Source organism: Stenella coeruleoalba (assembly GCF_951394435.1).
Source record: "Stenella coeruleoalba genome assembly, chromosome: 7".
Classification (NCBI taxonomy): Eukaryota; Metazoa; Chordata; class Mammalia; order Artiodactyla; family Delphinidae; genus Stenella; species Stenella coeruleoalba.
This window is the reverse complement of record NC_137153.1, coordinates 75,476,414-75,502,106: the sequence shown is the minus strand read 5'-3', so window position 1 is coordinate 75,502,106 and position 25,693 is coordinate 75,476,414. Positions and strand designations below refer to the sequence as shown.

Below are 25,693 nucleotides of genomic sequence, written 5' to 3'. Positions count from 1 at the left end.
ACAAACCTGCAATTCTTCTTCCAGTTTTTAGGAATATATCCATCTTCTAAAATAAGATTATTTTCCTCTTCTACCTTTGAAGTACACTTCCTTCATTTTCTCCCACTTTTAGTCTCCTTAATGAATTCTTTAAAAACAAAGATCCATGTAGCTGTCCTCAGGGATAAGCCCATCAATGGCACAAAGGCTTGGCTGTCCTTCTGGAATCAGAGGGTGCTGGTGTTACGGACCCTCCTGAGTCAGTCCCCAACGAGCGTCCTCCTGCCTGGTGTCCTTCGAGACCGAATTCAGTTCAGAAGCAAAGGAAAGCGTTATTCTCTGATCAAAGAACGGAGAGGTAGGAGTTCTCACTCTAGAGCACACACTCCCCGGACAGGCTGTGGGCGGGGCTCCTTTATAGGGATCTCCTCAGTGGGGAGGGGAGGGGGCCGAGTTCTCCCTGGGCAGGCACATTTGTGCGGCTCAGGCTCTCGCGATGCCAGAGGCTGCATCGGCGTGACTCCTGGCCTGCCGCCGCCATCTTGAATTGCAGTGTCGTGCGCAGCACTTCTGCGCACAGTCGGCTGAGCTGAGGGGTTGGGCGCCGCTCTTTTGCACCAGGAGCTCTGGTCTGAAGTGCCAAGTGTGAGGCCCCTGTATGCAGCACCCTGTAAGCAACTGAAACTAGACTAAGCACAAAGGAAAAGAAAAAAAGGTTAGACTTTATTACCCATATTCTATTTTTATTCCCCTGGAATTGTTAATGGGCTTTGCCAGAGACAGATCCCTCCTGTGTGTTGCTCCTCATTCTTGAAGGGCACTGAGGGGCTCAGGTCCGTCTTCTGTTACTACTTCTGTTCCATTCCACTTAGGGATGCGCTGGTCTTTCGGGCTGCCAGTTTTCCATGTTTTTAGGTTCACTCAGTCTCCTGGCCAGAAGGGGTATAGGGCCAGGTCGTGGGTGCAGGCAGCACCTGGTCACCGTGTTCCGTGAGCGCTTTCAACGTTTCTCCTGCCTGGAGGGCATACTTGAGTTGTTCCATTTCAAGTGGGTTAAGGTGTCCCTTTTCTCAGGCTTGGGGAATGGGTCTACCATACACGAGTTCAAATGCACTTAACTTTAACTTATCCCTTAGGGCTAACCGCTTGCAGAAAAGGGCAATCAGAAGCAACTTAATCCAATGTTCTTGAGTTTCCTGACATAGCTTGGCTAAGGCCCATTTCAAGGTCTGATTGGATCTCTCCACTTTCCCCGATGGACGGTTGAGGTCTCCAGGCTGAGAGCAAGGTCCGTTTTATGCCCAGGGTACTTGTTATCCCCTTTATCACTTGAGACACAAATGCTGGACCATTAACGCTTTATAGGATCCTGGGAGCTCAAACCTGGGGCTTATTTCTTTTAGTAATGCCTTAGCTACTTCAGCTGCTATTTCAGTTCTAGCTGGGAATGCTTCTATCTACCCAGAAAATGTGTCTACTAGTACCAAGAGATATCTGAAATTGCCCAGTACTTTCGGTAGGACAGTGAAATCAGTCTAACAGTCTTCTCCAGGATATATCTCTCTGGTCTACATGGGCCTTCTCTGGGGGCCTCTGAAGGGTCTGGTTTGGGGGTTGTTCATTGTGCAGTTGGGGCATGTCTCAACTACCTGACTGATTCCACTTTTCATGCCAGGAGTTACCATGACCTCAACTAATCAATTATATAGGGCTTCTCTCCTGTAGTGAGTTCCTTAATGAGCCTCCCTGATGGGCTTAACAAGCTGCAGTTTGGGGAAAATATTGTTCATCAACTAGCCACCCATGGCCTCCTAGATCTCTACTGAAGCCCCATTTTGGGGCTTTGTCTAATTCTTCCTTTGTGTATATTGGAGAATTATTAGATGGATCTGCCTTCAGGCTATGAGGAGTAGTATCCAAGTTACTTGTTCTAAGGCCGTGTCCTTTTGGCAGTTGTGTCCACCTTGTTGTTTCCCTTTATTTCCTCTGCATCCCCCTTTTGGTGACCCTTACAATGAATCACTGCCACTCTTTTTGGAAGCTGTACTGTTCCTAAGAGCTTCAACATGTTTAAGCCATGTTTCACCTGTTTATTCTCTGCAGTCAGCATACCTCTCTCTGCGTGTAGGAGGGCATATGCAAACCAGGAATCTGTGCAAACATTTAAGATCTTCCCTGACCTTCAAGGCTGGGGTGAGGGCTGTCAGTTTCATCTTTGGGGAAGAAGTCCCTGGGGGTAGGCTTCTTGCTTCAGTGACTTGAGTCTGAGACCTCACTATGTATCCCACTAGCCTTTTCCCCTCTCCCATCTGTGAACCATTCCTCTTCAGCATTTGGGAGAGGCTCACTTCCTAGGTCAGGGCGACTGGAATAGATCATGTCTATGGTTTCTATACAGTCATGCTCCAGGGACCCCATTTCTGTGGGGAGCAGGGTGGTAGGATTTAGCATATGGCAGGTTTTTATGGCAGCCACTGGGTTGTCTAAAAGCATAGCCTAACCTTGAATCGACCTTCCAGGGGATAGTTATTCTGATATCTGTTAGAACTTACTAAAGCCTGAACCCGGTGTGGAGTCCATATAGTGATTGGCTGACCAAATGTTGTCTGTTCGGCCTCTTTTAGCAGGGCTGCAGTAGCTGCTACTGCCTGCAGGCAAGAAGCCAACTCCTTAGCAGTTTGATCTAATTGTTTAGAGAAATAAGCAATCACCTGAGTAAGTGGTCTCAGCTTTTGAGCTAATATCCCAAGGGCAATTCCCCTTCTCTCCTGAATGTAAAGATCAAAGGGTTTAGCTAGATCTGGGGGGGCCAGGGCAGGGACCTGAAGTAATTGCTTTTTCAATTCTTGAAAGGCCCCTTTGCATTCTGAATTCCATTCAAAAGGATCATCATCCTTTCCTTTCAACTTTTCATATAGGGGCCTACCTATTAGACCATAGGTAGGCATCCAGAAGTGGCAAAACCCAGCTATCCCCGGGAAACCCCCTAAACTGTCTTGCAGTTTTAGGAGGGGTGAGGCTGCAAATGGCTTCTTCCCTTTCCGGGGGTAGGTTTCTCTGACTTTCTGTGAGAATGAAGTGAGTCTCTGTGGGCAGTTAGTACAGATCCCTTTGCCAACTGGTTGACATTGGAGGGCAACAGCTAGTAGGTAGGTTTGCCTCTGGGCCGTTTTATCCTCTGACTTTTTCTCTATATCTCGGTTATTAAACACCAGTAGACAACCTTGACCAGGCAAGAGATAGGTAGGGGTATCTGGTTTTATTAACAGTTTCTGAGTTTATGCCTAATGTCGGGAGCACTTTAGGAATTGAAAATGAACTCAGGACTGCATTCCCTTCCAAGTGACTCAGGGTCAGGGCTAATATAGATTTGGAGGCATTCCCTGAGGCTGTAGGAATGCTGAACAGTTTTCTGTTGGCTTCTGATAGATCTCCTTTATCTTATGCCAATTGGCAGGTTTCTTTCCTGCTGCCTGGATTCCCTTTAGGATGATATTTTTATAATTGGTCAGCCTCTGTCTTCCCACCCCTTACCCATGGTCCTGGTGATCCCAGTTGGGTTTGTAATCTGGGACCACTTGATTCCTTGTTCCGAAAATAGCATGACCTGCATTGTTTCTGTTCTCTTTGTCTGCTTCCTCCCAGGCTTTTGACTTTTCCTCCCCTGTTAAGTGTACATCGAGGAGGCTCTGGATGTCAGCCCAGATGGGGTCATGGGTCTGAAATGTTCCCCTAATTCAGGAACCCCTTTGGATCTTCCCTCAACCCCTTACCATGATTTTTCCAGTTATATAGATCAGAAGTGCAAATGGGACATGTACCTGGATGAGCCCTCCTTTACCCAGGGACCTGCCTCAAAGGGAGTACTTTTCCTGGAGGGTCCTTGGATTACCACAACCATTTTGAAGGCCTTTGTTCTAATGTATTGCCACAAAAAACTGAACAGAGGGAATTTCATCCCATTTCTTTTGTCTCCGGCATAGCAGGCCCAATTGTAAAATGGTGTTTTAATTTAGAGACCCATTAACTGGCCAACTTTCCCAATGTCCCAGCTGGTATTGGAGCTAGGCTGTATTACATAGGAAGATTAAATGTTTTAGGGTTGGAGGTGATACCTGAAAAACTTGCGGTTCTGCAGAATGTACCCTAATGGGCTCCTTCGGTATGGTGAATGTTTGATTTCCCATACCTTAGATGTTCTGTTTTGGACTTGTTTCAAACTACTGAGGGGGGTGATTGGAGTGATTCATTGGCACACAAATGCACAAGATTTTACCCAAATAAGGTTTCCCGTTCAGGAAATTTGGAACCAGCACTAAAGTGTTAATGGATTCCTCAAAAGACCAAAATAGGAGGTGTCCAAATGGCGTGGGCTCTGATATAACTGGGGAGGGGGTCCCCTTGAATTTGTAACAGCCATGCTTGAGACAGTCTCTCCTCAGTCAGGCCATCCCACAGGAGGTTGGACAGGACCACCTCCGGGCCAGAGCAGCTTAGCCACGTTAGTTCCTGACCAACTTGGTCCATTAGGGAGAGGCACAGCTGTGTGAGGTGGGAATCTTCTCTTTCCTCCTTTTGGCCAAAAAGGAGAAGTTTTTGGATTTCTTGGTGGGTGAGAGCTAAAAGCATGAGGGATTCCCATGGGATACTCACCAGTTTGCTGTGGAGAGCCCGTGGAATCTCAGTCGATGAAGACTCACCCAGGCTTCACCGCACAAGCAGAGGAAGGAGGAAGGATCAGGCAGTGGGTGTTGCGTGTTCTTGCCAACAGCTCACACATCTTCCTGCCACTCAGGTTCCTGGTCTTGTGAGTGGCTCACACGGCCCCCCGTAACACTTCAGAGCAACTAGCGCTGACTGGAAGAGGTCAGGTCACCAGTTGCATACCTACCTTGGGATCCTTCTGCACTTGGGCTTCCCCAGTGCCTTTTCCTGAACTTGGATTGAGTATCCTCATTCCGTTTTGTCAAGGAGGTCCTTATTACCTGGGTTTTTTCCTGGTCTCGCCTCTTGGCCCACGGGGCTGGCCACTTTCCTTTACTAAACCGAAAGTGACTATGGAGAATGCTACTGTTGGTCGGGGAGGAAGGCAGAAAGCCCTGGTGCAGCTGTTACTGCCTTGTACAGGGGTCAAGAGGATGGTACTGGCTCTGTCTTGTCCACAGTACGCCACCATCCTCGAGTATCCAGTACTGCAAGAAGGCCAGCAGGAGGCAGTGGGTAGAGATGTGTTAGTTACAGCCCTCGATCCCCAATGATGTCACAGTAATTCCTTCAATGGGGTGCAGTCCAGATTACTCTGGGGGCTATGCTGTGTGTGCACCACACAGGGTCTTCAGGTTGCTGGGCAGAATTGCTTTGGATTTGGATCAAAGCTGCTGCCGTTCTACCCCATCAGAGTGTACTCAAAGGTGAGAGTCAATCATTCTCACCTAACCTTCAAACCTCCCTAACCTTCTGGTGTCCTCCCCCTGGAGCCAGAGTGAACCTGGAGCCCTGTGGGTGGGTGCAGGCAGAAGGTCCACCCTTTTGTAGTCACCAAATTTTGCTACCGACCCTCCTGAGTCGGTCCTCAACAAGTGGTGTCTTTTGAGCCAATAGAACAAGACCAAGTTCAGTTCACAAGCAAAGGAAATCTTTATTCTTTGAGCAATGAATGGAGAGGTGCAAGCTTGCGCTCTAGAGTACACACTCTGTCCTACAGGCCATTGGTGGGGCTGCTTTTTAGGGTTCTTGTCAGCAGGGAAGGGGGATGAGTGCAGCCATTTTGCACTAGGAACTCTGGTCTGAAGTGCCAGGTGCAAGGCTTCTGCACACAATATCCCATGAGCAAGTGAAACTAGACTAAGCACAAAGGAAAAAAAAAGGTAGGACTTTATCACCCAGATTCAGTATTTCCCAGGAATTGTTAATGGGCTTTGCCAGTGACACTGGTGGGTAATAATCAAAGGCTAAGAAAAACAAGACAGGTACTTTTACAGTAGGTTACTTTGCCCTACCAAATTTTTAATAAATGAACTTGCTAAACACATTTTCTTTATTACATCTCCTTGATGGTAGACATTTGAGCAAAGAAAATGTGGTAGTATCATAGCTTTAAGTCTCAGGAAGCCCCTAGTGATACAAGCGTTTTTTTTTCTTTTTCTGGCAGCTATTTGGTAGGAGTTTTTAGTGTTTCTGACACAATTGGGCAGGGGTAGAATTAGTAGACAACAGACACAATTACATCCAAAAGAGACCTTGGGTATTAATTAGGTCAATGCTCCCAACCTCACAGATGAACAAGTGGTAATCCGGAGAGGTCAGGTACTGGTCCAAGATCATAAAGTCAATTAGTGTTAAGGCAACAACTCTGTTTAAGTCTCCTGGCTCAGAGCTGTGGAGCTGCAAACAGAGGACGTAAAGTTATGCAGAATTGGTTTTGTACTTGTTTTCTGGGAAAATTGGGACATTATTATTTATGTAACCTCAGTCTTCTTTCCATCTTTAAACTTCACATTCTAATAAATACCTTACAGAGTTGTTCCGAAGATAAGATGAAATGAAAAATGAGATTACAGTGATGTGCTGGTAAATGCGTAACGGTTAACTCTTGGAGTTGATGGAGGAGCCAGAATTTGTAGCATTTGATGATTTCCATGGTATAAATATTCCTCCTGTTGCCAATCTCAAGATTTCAACAGTTTAAAAACTGGCTGGCAAGATTCCTGAATATTTAACAATTGCCTCTCACAAGCGCATATGAGCTGTCACAGGCTGGCTCCAGCAAACCACTGAATACGGAACACTTGGCATATAATAGACACTCAATAAGTATTAGTTGCCCTCTCATCCTCACAAGGCACAAGTTCCTTCTACTATCTGTGTAACTACGGTTTCAGGAACACTATCTCTTTGAACTTCCCAAGAAATGACAGTCGTTGTAATCTGTGTAAATAAAATGAACTCTCTCATATGACGATGGCTGCATAGCATCTCACTGCTTTTGAGGCTATATTTGAAATGGTCTTTCTAAGAATACAGAATGTGTGACGTGCCCAGAATTCACCTTACAGGACCCTTGTGATGTCCCAGAGGGATAGGTTGACATGGTCTGGAGCAGCTAAGACTGAGGTAAATTTAAAGCCTGTGGAGGGACTTCCCTGGTGGCGCAGTGGATGAGACTCCCTGGTCCCAATGCAGGGGGCCTGAGTTCGATCCCTGGTCAGGGAACTAGATCCCACATGCATGCCGCAACTAAGAGTTCGCATGCCGCAACTAAGCGTTCACATGTCACAAGTAAGGAGCCCATGTGCTACCTGGTGCAACCAAAAAAAAAATATTAAAAAAAAAGAAAAAAAAGCCTGTGGAGACCATAAAGCAGAAGAGAAATGGGAATTTCAAATAAGAATCTTGAATGAAAGGCAGATGCTCTGAATTATAATTGAGTTCTTTCTCACGTAAGCAACTCTCTGTAACATACTCCAGGATGGGTAAAAGTGACACGTTTATTTACTGTTTCTTTCTTTTTTTTTTTTTAACATCTTTATTGGAGTATAACTGCTTTACAATGGTGTGTTAGTTTCTGCTTTATAACAAAGTGAATCAGTTATACAGATACATGTCCCCATACCTCTTTCCTCTTGTGTCTCCCTCCCTCCCACCCTCCCTATCCCACCCCTCTAGGTGGTCGCAAAGCACCGAGCTGATCTCCCTGTGCTACGCGGCTGCTTCCCACTAACTATCTATTTTACGTTTGGTAGAGTATATATGTCCATGCCACTCTCTCACTTTGTCCCAGCTTATCCTTCCCCCTCCCCATATCCTCAAGTCCATTCTCTAGTAGGTCTGTGTCTTTATTCCCGTCTTGCCCCTAGGTTCTTCATGACCATTTTTTTTTGTTATTTTGTTGTTGTTGTTGTTGTTGTTTAGATTCTATTACTGTTTCTTAATGATTCCCTTGAACAATTCCAGATACGGCAGCCGTCCTATTTGTTTGTTTGCCTGCTTGCTTAAAGATGCACTATGAGTGTCCATTTCTCGCCAAGAAGGAGTAACTGGTACAGAATGGCCCTCCCACTGTAAACAGCTAGAAAACTGGACAACATATATGAAACAACTGTTTTCAGACATTGGGACCACAGTGTACTCAAGATTGTGGTTCCAAGAGAAGAGAAACAATTGAAGTGAGCCCTCAATTCTCCTGGCTTTCTGCCTGGATGTAAGGTTGCCAGATAAAATATGGAATGTCTAGTTAAATTTGAATTTCAGATACATAAAGAATAATTTCTTAGTATAAATATGTATAAAAATGTAATGTTGGATTTTATTTGTTAAATCCAGCAACCCTACCTGGAGGCAATTTTTTTTTTTTTTTTTACATTTTGGCGCGCCACACATGGGGTCTTAGTTCCTGGACCATGGATCTGACCCGTGCCCCGTGTGGTGGAAGCAAGGAGTCTTAACCACTGGACCACCAGGGAAGTCCCCTGGAGGCAATTTTTAAACCACAATAAAGAGGGAGAAAACTCAAGTGGAGCATGCTAATTTCACTAGAATGAGGAGACAGAAATCTAGTTTGGTGAGGCTGAGGTGGCTGGAATTTGCAGTGCAGAATAGTGTAGGGGAGCAAACTGCACAAGGAAAGCGCCCCAGACATTTTCACAAGGGTTCCCTGGGTTCCTTGGCTGAATACTACTCTTTGTACGCATAGAGCAAAATTCTACAAGGCCAGGCGAAGAACAGACTGAGGAGTTAACACAGGACTTGGGAACATTGGAATTCCAACCATCCAGGTCAGAGAGACTTTTTTATTTTTTTAATTTTTGTTGGAGTATAGTTGCTTTACAATGTTGTGTTAGTTTCTACTGTACAGCAAAGTGAATCAGGTATAGGTATACATATATCCCCTTTTTTTGGATTTCCTTCCCATTTAGGTTACCACAGAGCATTGAGTAGAGTTCCCTGTGCTATACAGTAGCACGATAGGTTCTCCTTAGTTATCTATTTTATACATAGTATCAATAGTGTATATGTTAATCCCAATCTCCCAGTTCAGCCCACCCCCTCTTCCCCCTTGATATCCATACCTTTGTTCTCTACGTCTGTGTCTCTATTTCTGCTTTGTAAATAAGATCATCTATACAAGTTTTTCCAGATTCTACATGCATGTATTAATATATGATATTCGGGGCTTCCCTGGTGGCGCAGTAGTTAAAAATCCACCTGCCAATGCAGGGGATACAGGTTCAAGCCCTGGTCCGGGAAGATCCCACATGCTGCAGAGCAACTAAGCCCATGGGCCACAACTACTGAAGCCTGCACACCTAGAGCCCATGCTCCACAACAAGAGAAGCCACCGCAATGAGAAGCCTGCGCACCACAATGAAGAGTAGCCCCCACTCACCACAACTAGAGAAAGCCCATGCACAGCAATGAAGAGCCAACGCAGCCAAAAATAAATAAAATTTTAAAAATTAAAAATAAATACATAAAAATATATGATATTCATTTTTCTCTTTCTGACTTACTTCACTCTGTATGACAGTCTCTAGGTCCATCCACGTCTCTACAAATGACCCAGTTTTGTTCCTTATTATGGCTGAGTAATATTCCACTGTATATATGTGCCACATCTTCTTTATCCATTCCTCTGTTGATTGACATTTAGGTTGCTTCCATGTCCTGGCTATTGTAAATAGTGCTGCGGTGAACATTGCGGCGCATGTATCTTTTATTTTTTTTTTAATTTTTGAATTTTGTTTTCTTTATTTTTTTATATGGTAGGTTCTTATTAGTTATCCGTTTTATACACAGCAGTGTATACATGTCAATCCCAATATCCCAATTCATCACACCACCACCGCCCCCGCCACTTTCCCCCGTTGGTGTCCATGCATTTGTTCTCTACATCTGTGTCTCTATTTCTACCCTGCAAACCAGTTCATCTGTACCATTTTTCCAGGTTCCACATATATGTGTTAATATACGATATTTGTTTTTCTCTTTCTGACTTACTTCACTCTGTATGACAGTCTCTAGATCCATCCACATCTCTACAAATGACCCAATTTCGTTCCTTTTTATGGCTGAGTAATATTCCATTGTATATATGTACCACACCTTCTTTATCCATTCGTCTGTCAGTGGGCATTTAGGTTGCTTCCATGTCCTGGCTATTGTAAATAATGCTGCAATGAACATTAGGGTGCATGTCTTTTTGAATTATGGTTTTCTCTGGGTATATGCCCAGTAGTGGGATTGCTGGGTCATATGGTAATTCTATTTTTAGTTTTTTAAGGAACCTACATACTGTTCTCCATAGTGGCTGTATTATTTACATTCCCACCAACAGTGCAAGAGGGTTCCCTTTTCTCCACACCCTCTCCAGCATTTATTGTTTGTAGGTTTTGTGATGATGGCCATTCTCACCGGTGTGAAGTGATACCTCATTGTAGTTTTTATTTGCATTTCTCTAATAATTAGTGACGTTGAGCATTTTTTCATGTGTTTGTTGGACATCTGTATGTCTTCTTTGGAGAAATGTCTATTTAGGTCTTCTGCCCATTTTTTGATTGAGTTGTTTGTTTTTTTGATAGTGAGTTGCATGAGCTCTTTGTATATTTTGGAGATTAATCCTTGTCAGTTGCTTCATTTGAAAATATTTTCTCCCATTCTGAGGGTTGTCCAGAGAGACCTTTTTGAACATCTGGGGCCATCAAAGTAAAGCTGAGAAGGGTCACACTTTAGTAGTAAGGCTACAGTGGCCCCAGAATAAAGGCAGTGCTAGACCCACTGTAACAAAGCTTTAAACCAAGTCTCAATAGAATCAAGGTGAGCTGCTAGTAAATTAACTACCAGCCAGAACAAATTTATACGTTTGTTAAAAAGAACAACACAATCTCAACAGCAACAATATAACATTTATAATGTCCAGCATCCAATCAAACATTACTAGACATGTAAAAAAAAATCTGGCCCGTTACCAGGAGAAAAATCATAAGCCAAAAATAACAGAAATGATGGAAATAGCTAACAAGGGATATAAAAGTTACTGTAAATATGTTCAAGAATTTAAAGGAAAACAAATAAAACGAGAAGAAAATTAAAACTATAAAGATATAAATTGGGCAAATGATTTACCTTCCTAATGCCACTTCACTTGAGGCTGATAGTGCACCATGAGGACATAGCATCTAATAGCACATGAAGGCAGGAAAACAATGATCTGATTTATCATCCGCTACAGGACATCCATAGAAAAAGTGGGAATAATCCAGACAAGGGTAATCTTGAGTAATTACCCCAAAGTGGGTAATTCGGAGAAGACTGAATTTCTCCTAAAGAGTTCATTCTCAAAGTTTACAAGAAAATAGTCAAATTTCTACCATAAATCATGCAGGAAAACGCAGATGCAAATCTGAAAAATAAGCTTTTGCCCCAAATCACTTCCTCTGTTTTAGAGACAGAGATAGGTGTTTACAGAACCTAGTTTACATCGTGATTGGAGAGGAAGCAGGAAGGAATGGGGCTTTTACAAATTATTTTGCAGATAGCCTTTTTAATGTTTTCACCTCTATGTTACAAGCAAGTGTGTTGATTTGTTTTGTATTTGGATTATTCAGCTATTTCAAATGCATGTTAAAAAAGATTCATTGATGCTTTTTAATCAGAAAAAAAGAGAAACATATTTTTGCTGCTAGAAACTCTAAATTTGTATCAAAAAAGTTTTGACTTAGGTACTATATTATTCTCTATAGCTGTTTTCTTTCCAACATTCCCCTTGAAACACATGAAAAAATATGTCTTATTTTTAATTTTACCTCTTATCTCTCCCTTTATTCCTTCACTTTCCTCTCTTTCTCTTTCATTTGAATCTCATTTAAAATCTTCTAAGTCAACAACAGAAAATTTTACCAAGTTGTTATATCATTCTAACTTGGAAAATAAAAATAAACACTAACCACCAAATAATCCATGTTTATTATCTCATGGTGAAAAGTGAAATCTCTTGTATCAGGAAATAACTGACTGATTTGTTGATTCATCGTGAGGTTAAACAGAGTCCAACCTGTTCTGACACAGCTGTGTTGGTAGGGCAGGGCTAGCCAGCTTTGTTTATTTAAATTCACTGATTAAGGACTTCCCTGGTGGTGCAGTGGATAAGACCCTGTGCTCCCAATGCAGCAGGCCGGGGTTTGATCCCTGGTCAGGGAACTAGATCCCACATGCATGCCACAACTAAGGAGGCTGCCTGCCGCAACTGAGGAGGATGCCTGCCGCAACTAAGGAGCCCGCCTCCTGCAACTAAGACCCGGTACAACCAAATAAATAAATCAATGTTAAAAATAAATTAGTTAATTAACTGATTAAAATTTGGGCTCCTCAAAGAGTATGTTTTAAAAAGCATGTGGTAGGAACAGTACCGAGAGACTACATTTTCTCCTATTGCCATGCTTCAGCTCAGTTGGTGAATAAAGTAAGAGGGCATGCAAGGACATTCCCTTGTCACTATCATGTCCAATATGACATTGGATTACGTCATATTTTTAATTCAAACACAATTAGTCATGGCCAAGCCTTATCATTTTTAAACAAAACTTCAGAGAATGAAGAGATTCTGAAGAAGATGCCAAAAACCAAAATCAAATTCAAATCAAACTGTTTGCCACTGACCTTAGCAGATTCAGATCACACTGTCTTGGAAGGGATTAAATCTCCCAGATTAACCTGTTTTGAGAACAAGATGAGAAACCAACTGAACCCTTGCTGAAAGTCTTTTGCAAATATCCTGAAGGTTGCCACAAACCTTCAATTTGTGAAAAATGTAACATGCTGAAGCACGATAAAACAAAGTATGTCTGTACTAAATAGTAAGTTAAATAAATAACAATAGGGGCTTCCCTGGTAGCACAGTTCTTAAGAATCTGCCTGCCAATGCAGGGGACACGGGTTCGAGCCCTGGTCCGGGAAGATCCCACATGCCGTGGAGCAACTAAGCCCGTGTGCCACAACTTCTGAGCCCGTGTGCCACAACTACTGAAGCCCATGCACCTAGAGCCTGTGCTCTGCAAGAAGACAAGCCACTGCAATGAGAAGCCCATGAACCGCAATGAAGAAAAGCCCCTGCTCGCCCCAACTAGAGAAAGCCTGCATGCAGCAACGAAGACCCAATGCAGCCAAAAATAAATGAATAAAATAAATAAATTTTAAAAAATGTTTTTAATAAATAAATAACAATAATGTATTTTTAAAGTTCACATCCTAAGTTTGCTCTCAACCTGTTTAGAAATTGGAAAACATTTTTAGTTGTGATAGTTGTGAAAAACGAGTCATACTGGTGGCTTATGAAACAAAGTCTCTCCTCAAAAATCATCCCCTAAAACCACTTCAGTGGCTCACCGCTTGAATGTGTTATGTTACTGTGTATTTGCTTAGCAGATGTAAACTTCTCTGAAACTAAGCTATTAATCCTCAAGTATTTTTATACCTACTAAACCTAACGCTATGACAGTGATGCTATAAAGCAATGGTCTTAACCTTTTTTTCTTTTCTTAATGTGACTCACCTGACTGTAATTGGTTTCTGTTTTTCTGTTTTAGGGCTCTTTCTAATGACAAGACTCAGTACAAGATCCTCTCCTCCTTGCTGCATGCAGGATCTTGTTCCTTTACCAGGGATTGAACCCATGCCCCCCTGCACAGGGAGAGAGGAGTCTTAACCACTGGACCACCAGGGAAGTCTCTGCACTAGGTTTCTTAAATCTGTAAGTTTATGTCTTTTGCCAGACTTGGGGAATTTTTGCAATTATTTCTTTAAGTACCTTTTCAGCCCTGCCCTTTTTCTCCACTCCTTCTGGGATTCTGATGACATGACATGAATATTGTATCCTTTGTTATAGTTCCATGGGTTCCTAAGGTTCTATTCATTTTTTTTCCTGTCTATTTTCTTTCTGTTGTTCATATTGGGTAATTTCTGTTATTCTCTCTTCAAGTTCATTGATCCTTTCCTCTGGTCTCTACATTCTACTATTGATCCCATTGATTGAGTTTTTATTTTGATTCTTGCATTTTTTCAGTTCTAAAGTTTCCATTTGGTTCTTCTTTATATTGTCTATTTCTTTGCTGAGGTTTTTTTCATTGGTATTAAGTATGTTTCTAATTGCTTGTTAAAGCATTTCATATGATGGCTGCTTTAAAATCCTTGTCAGATAATTCCAGCATCAACATAAACTTGGTATTGGTGTGTGTTGATTATCTCGTCTCATTGAAGTTAAGATTTTCCTGGTTCCTCATGAGTGATTCTCAATTGTATCTTGGACAGTTTTGCTATTATATTATGAGATTCTGGATCATATTTAAATCTTCTCTTTTATCAGGTCTTCTATGACACCACATCAGTGGAGGAAGGATGGTGATGCCTTATAAGGTAATAAGTAATACTTATTACCTTATACTTATTAATACTTATTAATAAGTATACTTATATAATAAGTAATACTATAGTATTACTGTCAGGTGGCATGGAAACTCAAATTCCCCTCTTGGCCTCCACTGAACCCTGGGAAGCGGAGGGGCATCTCATTATTGCTGGGTGGGAGTGGGAGTTCAGACTCTCCACTAGGCCTCTGCTGACACTACAGGGGGCTGGGAAGCCTAGCTTGGGATGGAATGTGGTAAAGTCCCAGGTTCCCACTCAGCCCTCTCTGATACCACCTTGGTAGGGAGGGGTGACTCAAACGCTGGGTCGGCATGGAAGTCCTGGCTCTCCACATAGTCTTTACTGACAACCTGGGGCAGAGGTTGGGGGTAGTCTCATTCCCATATGGTGGGGATAAATGTTCCACCTCCCCACTGGTGGGGGGAAGAGAAATGCCTTGTTATAGCTGGCCAAGGACATAAGTCTAGGCTCTCCACTCATACTTTTCTGTGGTGTTTGGTTGCAGTAGAGCAATTATTCTCCAAAAGTTTTTTGTTTTGTTTAATTAATTAATTTAATTTTATTTATTTTATTTTTGGCTGCGTTGGATCTTCGTTGCTGTGCGCGGGCTTTCTCTAGTTGCGGGGATCGGGGGCTACTCTTCGTTGCGGTGCGCAGGCTTCTCCTTGCGGTGGCTTCTCATTGTGGAGCATGGGCTCTAGGCGTGTGGGCTTCAGTAGTTGTGGCACATGGGCTCAGTAGTTGTGGCTCACAGGCTCTAGAGCGCAGGCTGAATAGTTGTGGCGCACAGGCTTAGTTGCTCTGCGGCATGTGGGATCTTCCCGGACCAGGGCTCAAACCTGTGCCCCCTGCATTGGCAGGTGGATTCTTAACCACTGTGCCATCAGGGAGGTGCTGTCCAAAAGTTTTGTTTTGCTAGGCTGCCCCTTTCCTTTTCCAGTAGCTAGAGAGAACCGATTTTTCTTGGGGATTTTTTTGTCTACACTTGTTGGCTTTTCCAGGATGCCTGCTTCTCCAGAACGCAGTCTGGGCTATCCCAGGCAAGAAGGAAACCCACATCCCCATGTCCTTCCATTGGTCCTGAGATCCCTGAAGGTCTACCTTCTTCCCTTTACATGTTAGAACCTTCTTATATTTGTTTTATATACGGCGTCAAGGGCCTTTAGCTGTTCTTAGCCAGAGGAACAAAGAGATGTGTGTTTATTCCATTTTGTCCTGGAACTGGAAACTCAATATCGGATTCCTACTCTCATTACCATGGTATCATAAGTCAATGGTTCCAAGAAGGAAAATGAACATTTGAGCCCATATACTTTTTTTTTTTTTTTGCGGTACGTGGGCCTCTCCCGTTGCGGAGCACAGGCTCCGGACACACAGGCTCAGCAGCCACGGCTCACGGGCCCAGCCGCTTCGCAGCATGTGGGATCCTCCCGGACCAGGGCACGAACCTGTGTCCCCTGCATCAGCAGGCAGACTCTCAACCACTGAGCCACCAGGGAAGCCCCGAGCCCCTATACTTTTATTGCTAATACCCACTGCTCCTAAGTTCCAGTACAACTGGGTGGATGTAAAAGGTTTTACCTCAACACCCAACCCAACAGTTTTCCCCTTCTAGTGTCAGTGCAGCGGGTGGGAAATGAGACAGTTGTGGTGTCAGAAATCTAAATTTCCCAGGTGTTGAGTTGTTTGCCTCTGGCTTGGGAAGTGTGACTCACTAGCTATGCTTCTTCAGGGAACGTAGCTGCCAAGACAAGATCTCTGTTCTCTATCATGAAGGCTCCCCCTGCTTTCATGGCATTTTAGAGCTTAACTGACACTTCATCTCTGCAGATAAATTCTGTGCTGGGGCAAGAGAAGGAACCATCACTTTTATAAATTTCAAATGTACTCTGTAACAACCAACACAAGCACTTCAAGCCTTGACATCCTTGCTACTGGCACACATTTCATGTAGCAATTGGGGCTGCCACTTAAGGATTGCAATTTGTGCATTGTACAAAAGCACCCAGCCAATGGGACAAAAGGGAGTTAAGATCCAGCCCAGGCTCCTCTTGCCAAATCATGTACCCACATGGCTACATCACTCAGAGGGGGTGCCTTTTTCAAATTTGCACAAAGGCTCCCTATAAGCAATCAGCTGGGCTCTGAATCTAACAATAACAGTATTGCAGCATCTCAAAAGAAATACTCTCTTGTATTCCATAAACTCATTATACATGAATATTCAATGGATACTCATACATAATTTATGTCATCACTTCAAAATCATTTATTTTCAGATTTTCAAGCCTATTAAAATGAGCTCCAAATCATCTGAGGTAGGGGCCCATTGCAAATTTTGGCAAAGGGTCAAATTGGCTTTTTAAATGTATTTCCATTATCTTCCTGGGATTGCAGCTTCCCATTAGTGAGGGTTGTTAATTATCAGGTGCCGGGCAGATAAGGCTTTTCTTATCTAGGCTTTTCTTTTCTTATAAGCTAGGCTTTCTGATTGGCACAATCCCCTGTCTCTTAGCTGTGAACAAAGCCCTCTGCCTTATCCCCTCTGATCATGCAACATCAGTATATGCTTCCAAGGCAATTGAATATTCCTGCCATCTTGGAGTGGCTGCAGCATTGATTAAATCTGGATACTGCAGGTTGAAACAGGAAACTAAAGAGTTGTAAGAAGAGGCCCATTATTTGTCTACTTAACCAACCAGCTAGTGGTCACTTAGTGGATATATCTCTTATTACTTGGATCAAATAAGCTTTCTAAAATATATTGGTCTTAGTCTTACTATAAACCAAATAGTGATTTAGATGTAAACAGTCAGCTCACATCAAGACAAATAACAAGAGAGCACCAAAGCACACCTTGGTTTCTTTTTTTTTTTTTTTTTGCGGTACGCGGGCCTCTCACTGCTGTGGCCTCTCCCGTTGCGGAGCACAGGCTCCGGACGCGCAGGCCCAGCGGCCATGGCTCACAGGCCCAGCCGCTCCGCGGCATGTGGAATCTTCCCAGACCGGGGCACGAACCCGTGTCCCCTGCATTGGCAGGTGGACTCTCAACCACTGCGCCACCAGGGAAGCCCACACCTTGGTTTCTTAATCCACAACACTGACCCTTTGTTTCTTGGCTTCATCAAAATATTAATATTTTGGAAAATATTACTATTTTAAAAAATGAAAGCAATGATGAGCTGGTCACCATGCCAAAAGCACTGAACTGGGCTCCATGCTCCTCTTTGCCAAAGCCATTTGATCAGTTCCGCAAATCTCCCAACACCACTGCACGCCAGGGTCCGTGTTCACTAGATGAAGAGTTTAAGCTAGCCCTCAAACACTCTAATTTTTATACATCCCAAACAAGTACAGCTTGAGTATGCAATGTCCTCTGAGTTGCTTTTTCTCTTTTAAACATTTGCTATAATTTTCCTAATACATTGAAAACTTTTTTCTCCTTGATATAGGAAATGATTTCCCATCTGCTAACTCTCATTTTTCAAATGTACTCAATTCTAACAGCAAAGACAAGAATTCTATAAACAGCCACACCCCTTTTGCAAACCACCATGTCACAAGGAAGGTTCTTTTTTGAAACTGCATTGTAAATAAAAATAAAATAAAATTTGGAGACTTGCTGTAAGTTTTCTTTTAGTTGTTAAATGTGAGTAGAATAGATTCTTTATTATCTTCCCATATAATATATCCCATTGTGTAAGTGTAATATATAACCTTGTACCAAAAAAAATGGTATTTTGAAAAGCAGATTAAATCACAGAACTTGGCTTATATGGCTCTCTAAAATGTTTGTCATAAGTATATATTATCATATGACTGGACTTCCATTATTAAAGTGTTTAGTTTTTAAGTGTTTGGTTTGGAAATATTCATTCAATGTGAAGGATTAAAACAAAACAAGGGCTTCCCTGGTGGCGCAGTGGTTGAGAGTCTGCCTGCTGATGCCGGGGACACGGGTTGGTGCCCCGGTCCGGGAAGATCCCACATGCCGCAGAGCGGCTGGGCCCGTGAACCATGGCCGCTGGGCCTGTGAGTCCGGAGCCTGTGCTCCGCGGCGGGAGGGGCCACAGCAGTGAGAAGCCCACATACCACAAAAAAAAAACAAAAAACAAAAATAAAACAAAACAAAACTCATTAAAAGGCCAGGATCCTGGTCCTCCTTTGCCATATGCTATGAGATCTCAGTTAAGACACTTACTTTCCCTGGTTCTTTGTTTCCACATCTAGAAAGTGAAGAAGCTAAATTAGATGCTTTATTAATGGCTTACAGTCCTATAACTGTCAGATAGTTTTTGAACAGTTCATTCAGGAGTCTCAAAGCATTAGAACAGCTAATAATTACTAATTTACAGATGAAGAAACTGGAACTCAAATAAGCTAAGTAACTTGCCCAAAATCACAAAACTAAACTGTGGAATAGCTAATCCCTTACCCAGGCCTGTCTGATTCCAAAGCTCATGCTTTTAGCTCTACCTCCAATGGAATTCTCCACTTTCAGGAGGAGAAGAAACTCTGGTTTCCATAACTTTATAAAGGATAGGACATAAAATCTATATGCTATAGAAGAGCCGCCTTGGAGAAAGTACTGGACAGTTTGAGGGTTGGCCTCTATATTTTGTCCTTTGAATAACTGAGACAGTAGCTCTCAAACTATGACCTGGACCAGAAGGATCAATAACACCTTAAAAATTGCCAGAAATGCAGGTTCTCAGGCCCCACCCCATGCATACTGAATTAGAAACTCGGGGAATGGGACCCAGCAATCTGTGTTTTTACAAGCCCTCCAGGTGATTCTGTTACACACCACAGCTTGAGAACCACTGCACTAAGATGTATGACCTTGAGAAATGCATGCAAGAACTCTTGAGTTCCAGTTGCCAGCTCTGAAATCCTATGGTCCTTCTATGACCTAAAGTCTGAATTATTAAGAGGAAGATAGATCAGATTCATATCCTTAATTCTGAAAACTGATATCCAATAAAGGGAAGAAGGGGAAGGCAGATGAGGACGAAGAGGTCAACCTTTTGTATAGCCCCCAATTAGTCAAAGCAACAGTTTTATTTGTGATGATTTATGGCAGTGATGCCTGTGACATCCCAAAATAGAACATCTTTTTTGGAGTCACTCTGAATGCATCTAGCTCTTTGGGAATTTAAAAATTTATTAGGCAACTTGGAGTTCAGCTCAAAGAAAGACAGAATCTATTTAAAATATGCATTCTGTTTCTTTAGCCCTGCTTTAAGCCTTCAGGAGACAGTTTCTGGGAATGGAGTCTAATAGATCATTTTTGCAAAATGGAACAAAGTAATATCTCACTTCCCAGGAGTTAAAACCTCTCCCCACACCCACACCACCCCAGGAGGTGACATATATCTCGGAATTCATTTCAAGCAGAGATGACATAACCAGCTTTCCAGGTAGCTTCAGGAACTTACGTTTCCCCAGCTTAGGAATGACTCAGCAGATGGCCTTAAGTACCATGCTGGCGCCAAGGGTCATATTTTCATTATTTATTAAACATTTTACTTGCTCACAGCCTAAGTCCCTGTAACTCAATTCTCACATTGTGCATGCCTTGGGTCAGAAACCTCTTCATTAGGCCTAGCCCTGAGGTTAGAACAAATGCCATTTTTCACTTACGAGGCTGAAGCTACTGACCCATCATCAAAATATCTGGTGCCTAGTAACCATTCAATGAATGTCTGTCAAGTGAAATAGTGAGTTAAAGAAAGTAGTGCCCAGGCTTCAGTTTAATTTATAAATATCAGTAATGGTTGTGCACCATTTGGAACACAGCCTCTTACTTACTGCTTTCATAATGGAGGACATTAACGTGTTCTGAGCACTTATTAACGTCCTGAGTACTTTGTGAATGTCTCATTTGATCCTCACAGCAAGTCCAAGGTTGGAGTTGTATTGTCCCATTTTGTAGGCAAGAAAACTGAGGCTGAGATTCCTGAAATTGTACAGCTGATAAATGGCAGAGCCAGGACTGGAACTTTTTTTTTTTTTTTTTGCGGTACGCGGGCCTCTCACTGTTGTGGCCTCTCCCGTTGCGGAGCACAGGCTCCGGACGCGCAGGCTCAGTGGCCATGGCTTACGGGCCCAGCCGCTCCGCGGCATGTGGGATCTTCCCGGACCGGGGCACGAACCCATGTTCCCTGCATCGGCAGGCGGACTCTCAACCACTGTGCCACCAGGGAAGCCCTGGAACGTGATTCTTATCCTACTTTCCCTGCTGTCTAATACTGGACTTAGTATGGAGGCAAAATGGCTCCTCAGAACTAGGGTTCAGACTTTGGCCCTGAAACAGGTTGATAGTCAAGAATCATAGGTCTGTGCTCGCTTCGGCAGCACATATACTAAAATTGGAACGATACAGAGAAGATTAGCATGGCCCCTGCACAAGGATGACACACAAATTCGTGAAGTGTTCCATATTTAAAAAAAAAAAAGAAAAAAGGAATCATAGGTAGGTCCTACCTTGAAATAACAGACAGAGACAACTGATTATGGCAGATAAATGGAGAAATGAGTAAAACCATACTTTTAAAATCAAATATTTTATACATATAAAATAATTTATGGAGATGTCATATACAAAATATGAATAAAAATAGGTAAGTTATAAAGAATATAATAAAATAAAGACATATGTGCCCATCACCCATGTATATAACATTTCTTCATATATATGTAATATATATATAAAGAATCTCTTTATCCAGAAATTACCACTGTCTTAAATTTTTTATTTTCCCCTTGCTTTTCTGTATGGTTTTATTACATGTCTATGTATATGCATGTACAAAATATTTTATTAACTTTGTTTTTAACTTTATATATAAGGTATTATACTTCAAGTATTCTTCTGCAACTTGCTTTTTTAAAATTTAACGTTATGTTCCGGATTTATCCATTTTGTCACATAGAGCTGTGGTTCATTCATTTTTACTGATGTATAGTATTCTATTGTATGAACATACCTTAATCTATTCTTTCTGTCAATGGGCATTTGGATTGTTCCCCGTTTTTGACCATCACAAATAGTGCTATCATGAACATCCTTGTACATATCTCCTGAGCATTATGTTACTACCTAGAAGTAAATTTCTGAGTCACAGAGTATGCACATGTTCTCCTTGATAAGGCAATGACAAATTGTTTTCTAAAGAGTTTAGACCAGTTTACACTGGTATCAGCAATAGCTAAGTATTTATATATCCTCTCAACATTTGATATTGTTATACTTTTTCATGTTTGCTGGTCTGGTAGGTGGAAAGTGGTGTCTATTAGTTTTTATTTGTAGTTCCTACATAATTTATTTGGTTGAGCATCTTTTCATGTGTTTATTGGCTTTTATGATTTCCTTATCTATGAAGTACATACAGTTCATCTCTCTCTCTTTTTTTTTTTTTGCGGTACACGGGCCTCTCACTGCTGTGGCCTCTCCTGTTGCGGAGCACAGGCTCCGGACGCACAGGCTCAGCGGCCATGGCTCATGGGCCCAGCCGCTCCGCGGCATGTGGGATCTTCCCAGACTGGGGCACGAACCCGTGTCCCCTGCATCTGCTGGCAGACTCTCAACCACTGTGCTACCAGGGAAGCCCTCTCAACCCTTTTATACTGAAATGTGGATGAGGAATTGGAGATACATGAGTAGTGCCAAGATAAATGAATGAGTGGAAGAAGAGAAGACAACATGTTTGAAAGGCCAGAAATCAACGAGAATATGGTGTGTTTGAGAAACCAACAGAAATTCCATGCAATATGTTGCTAAAATGCGAACTTTGACTTTAAGGTAAGAGAGATCTGAAATTGAAGCAGGTTCTACAACATACCACTGTATAGTAATTTCAAATTAAACATCCAGAAACTAGTTATTTGACTCCTGAATTCCAAATGAGGGAATGATTTGTGGAGATGATTTTTTGGAGAGAGAGTTATTTCCTCCAACCTCTCCAAGGGGGAGGGGAATGCGGTGCTGCCTTTCATCTCGAGATTAGAGAGGACTTCCTTTGGATCAGTAGGAGGATTTAATATGTACCCTGAGGAGTTCAGGGGGCGTGGTGGACTGATGTCAACTCTTGCTTTAAAAACTGGAGTCATCTGCAGTTACAGAGCCAGAAGAGAGGTCAGCAGGCAGCAGCTAGACTTCTACATTTGGTGAGGCATCTTTAGACAGTATGAGCCAGGGAAGAAGCTTAACCGTTTCCTTACTGCTCCTCTCTTCCCTTGCTTCAACCCGCTGGTGGAATGAGAAACCAGGTTTAGCACACTGGAGTTGGGTGGGAGAGGTGGGAGCACCATGTGGGGAAAATGAGAAGAGACTAGGACCCACCCTCTTCTTCCACTAGCAACCGGCTCACACTGGGCTCCAGCATGGGGGAGGGGCACAATTCAATTTTAAATCAACTTTGAGTGTTTTCAGTGTCATATGGGACTTGATGTTTTGAAATATTGAACTGAGAATGTATTGACATTGGAAGTGACCATAATATTTTCTATCACCCAGTAGGGAACCAAAAAGTTATTGCAACTGCTGGTTTTTTCATCTAAGTGTGAGAGAAGAAACAGTCACATGAAAGGTTAAAGGGACAGTGGGAGACATATTGTTTCTTCATGATGTTCTGATTTTCAAAAATGATATAACTAGAGAGCAGCAAGAGAAGAGATTGTAAAGAAGGTGGCAAGGACCAGATCTGAAGCAGAATGAATCACAGGAGGATTTGGGACTTTCCCATAAAAGCCCTAGAAAGCCATTGAAGAGTTCTAGGTAGGGAAAATCTGTGATCAAAACAGTGCTTTTTGAAAAATCCTTCTAGTTTCAGAGTAAATGATGTCTTAAAGGGCAGCAGGGGCAGGGGTCACCCAGAGGAGGCCATGGTTTAGGAAAAAATATGTGGTGGTTTGGTCTAGATTAGTGGCAGTGAGAATAAAAGAAATGGAAGGTTGTGGGAGAGGTTGAGATTAATTGGTGATGGACCTGATAATGGCTTCTGCGTTTCTGATCTGAGCCACTAAGTTATCAGCAGCGCTATTTCCAGAAACTAGGAATTCTTTTGATCCTTTACTCTTTTGGGAGGTATACAGGGGCAGACAATAGTGTCTCCATCTCACTGATGTGGTGACTAATATTCAAGAAAACCATGTAATTTGCTGAAGTCCACATAACTCATTACATGCTGAGAGCTGTTGCTGGCTTCTTGCAGCTTCTACTTCAGATGACAATACTTGAACTAGTTCTTTTTCTTTTTTAATATAAATTTATTTATTTATTAATATTTTATTTTTGGCTGTGTTGGGTCTTCGTTGCTGCCCACGGGCTTTCTCTAGTTGCAGCGAGCTGGGGCTACTCTTCGTTGGGGTGCGCAGGCTACTCAGTGTGGTGGCTTCTTTGGTTGCGGAGCACAGGCTCTAGGCACACGCGGGCTGCAGTAGTTGTGGCACACGGGCTTAGTTGCTCCGCGGCATGTGGGGTCTTCCAGGACCAGGGCTTGAACCCATGTCCCCTGCATTGGCAGGTGGATTCTTAACCACTGCGCCACCAGGGAAGTCCAAACTTGTTCTTTTTTTTTTTTTTTTTTTTTAATGCCGTACGCGGGCCTCTCACTGCTGTGGCCTCTCCCGTTGCGGAGCACAGGCTCCGGACGCACAGGCCCAGCGGCCATGGCCCACGGGCCCAGCTGCTCTGCGGCACGTGGGATCCTCCCGGACCGGGGCACGAACCCGTGTCCCCTGCATCGGCAGGCGGACTCCCAACCACTGCGCCACTAGGGAAGTCCCAAACTTGTTCTTTTTGATTGCATTTAGAAACAAACGCCCCACCATAGGTGAAGTTAAGAGTGTAATTTAAAGGAAGAGAGAAAGAAACTGAATTCTCATACAGTCCTCAAGCTTAAAAACATTTATACATTCAACAATTTCAGCAAAACATAATTATGCTTCTTAGAATCATGGAACCATTTCATGAAACTCTGGATTTTAATATAGTTGAGAAAGCTCTGAACTGGCCTTGGTAACATTTGGTTCTCTTCCAGCCACACCATTCTGCAATTTATCTTTTAGAGCATTATCTCTTAAACCTTAAGTGCATACGAATCACTTCGGGATCTTGTTACAATGCCAATTCTGCTTTAGTAGGTTTCGGGTGGGGCTCAAGATTCTGCATTTTTCACAACCTCCCAGGAGATGCCCACACCGCTGGTCTGACTTTTGAAAAGGCAAGATTTTATTTTAGATGAGCCCAGAACTTCTCAAAGCTGATGTGGACACTGAAAGAGATCAGAGGGAAAGGACTGAAAGGAATCCCAGAAATGTAATTATGTTGGGGATAAACAGATCTAACCCTTGCAAAAGGTGAAGCAGACAAACTTTGCCGGGCCTATTTCCCCACTTTTCAAATTCCTTTCCTCATTCAGCACCTGCCCAGGCCTTAGTCCATCTTTCTACAGATTAACTCACTAATCCTTGCCTAGGGGCAGACTGGAAGGTGTTTTTTCCTGTTTCCCGTCCCAGGAAGCTGTATTTTCCACTGCACTTTCAAATTTCTAGACCCAAAGGATAATTAACTTTATTATGTAGAATGAGAGGTGATACTTTGATATTTGGGGGAAGGGGTCCCTGCTCAGCCCTCCTTCAAAGCTGACGAAGACCGATCCTGGAGAAGGGAAGAGGCCACCAGTTCAGATGGCTTGTCTTATAGGGAATATTTTATCCTGCTTAATTTTCCCTGCCTCCTAGAAATCAATCTTTAAGATATGCCAAGTATTAAAAATGAAAGAATTTCTCTCCAAAGAATATCTGTTGGCAACTCTGCCTATCCTTTTCTTAGGCAGAAGTGATGTGGAGGGTAGGGACATTGTTGAACTCTCAGTAAGTTAAGGGATAAACAGGTGGAGATGAATTGGATTAGACTGAATTGTTCCAATTAATCATGCTGAATTTAGAGCCAAGAGATGTTAGGTTCTGCTCTGGGTTTGGCCATTTACTGTGACCTTGGACAAGCCATTTCACAGCTTTAGTTTCAGTCTCTTCACAAGTGAAATGAAACAACGGGAGAAAATGATCTCTAGGTTTCCTTCTTGTTCTAAAAACTGTGTCTGAAGCTGTTTTCAAGTGAACTTGAAAAAAAAAAAGATAATTTTTACGCTGCCAGTTTTTACAATGGCTGGTCATCCAAATCACCTCGGAGAGCTTTTTAAAAATACAGGTCTTCTCCTACCCTGTTCTGATCATAGATGCAGCCTTGGAAACTATTTCATAAAGTTCTTCGGATAAAGTCTGTCCATCT

The 25,693-nt window shown here is 42.7% G+C and overlaps 1 protein-coding gene across 1 annotated transcript in view; it reads left to right on the top strand.

Annotated features, from left to right (window-relative positions):
- The first annotated feature begins 558 nt into the window (after positions 1 to 558).
- Positions 559 to 25,693, top strand: part of CEMIP2 (cell migration inducing hyaluronidase 2) — a 164,115-nt gene continuing 138,980 nt past the window's right edge. Inside the window, exons 1-2 of the mRNA XM_079925819.1 lie at positions 559 to 694; positions 13,560 to 13,723. The gene's annotated coding sequence lies outside the window, so the exon portion shown is untranslated. The remainder of the gene's footprint in view (positions 695 to 13,559; positions 13,724 to 25,693) is intronic.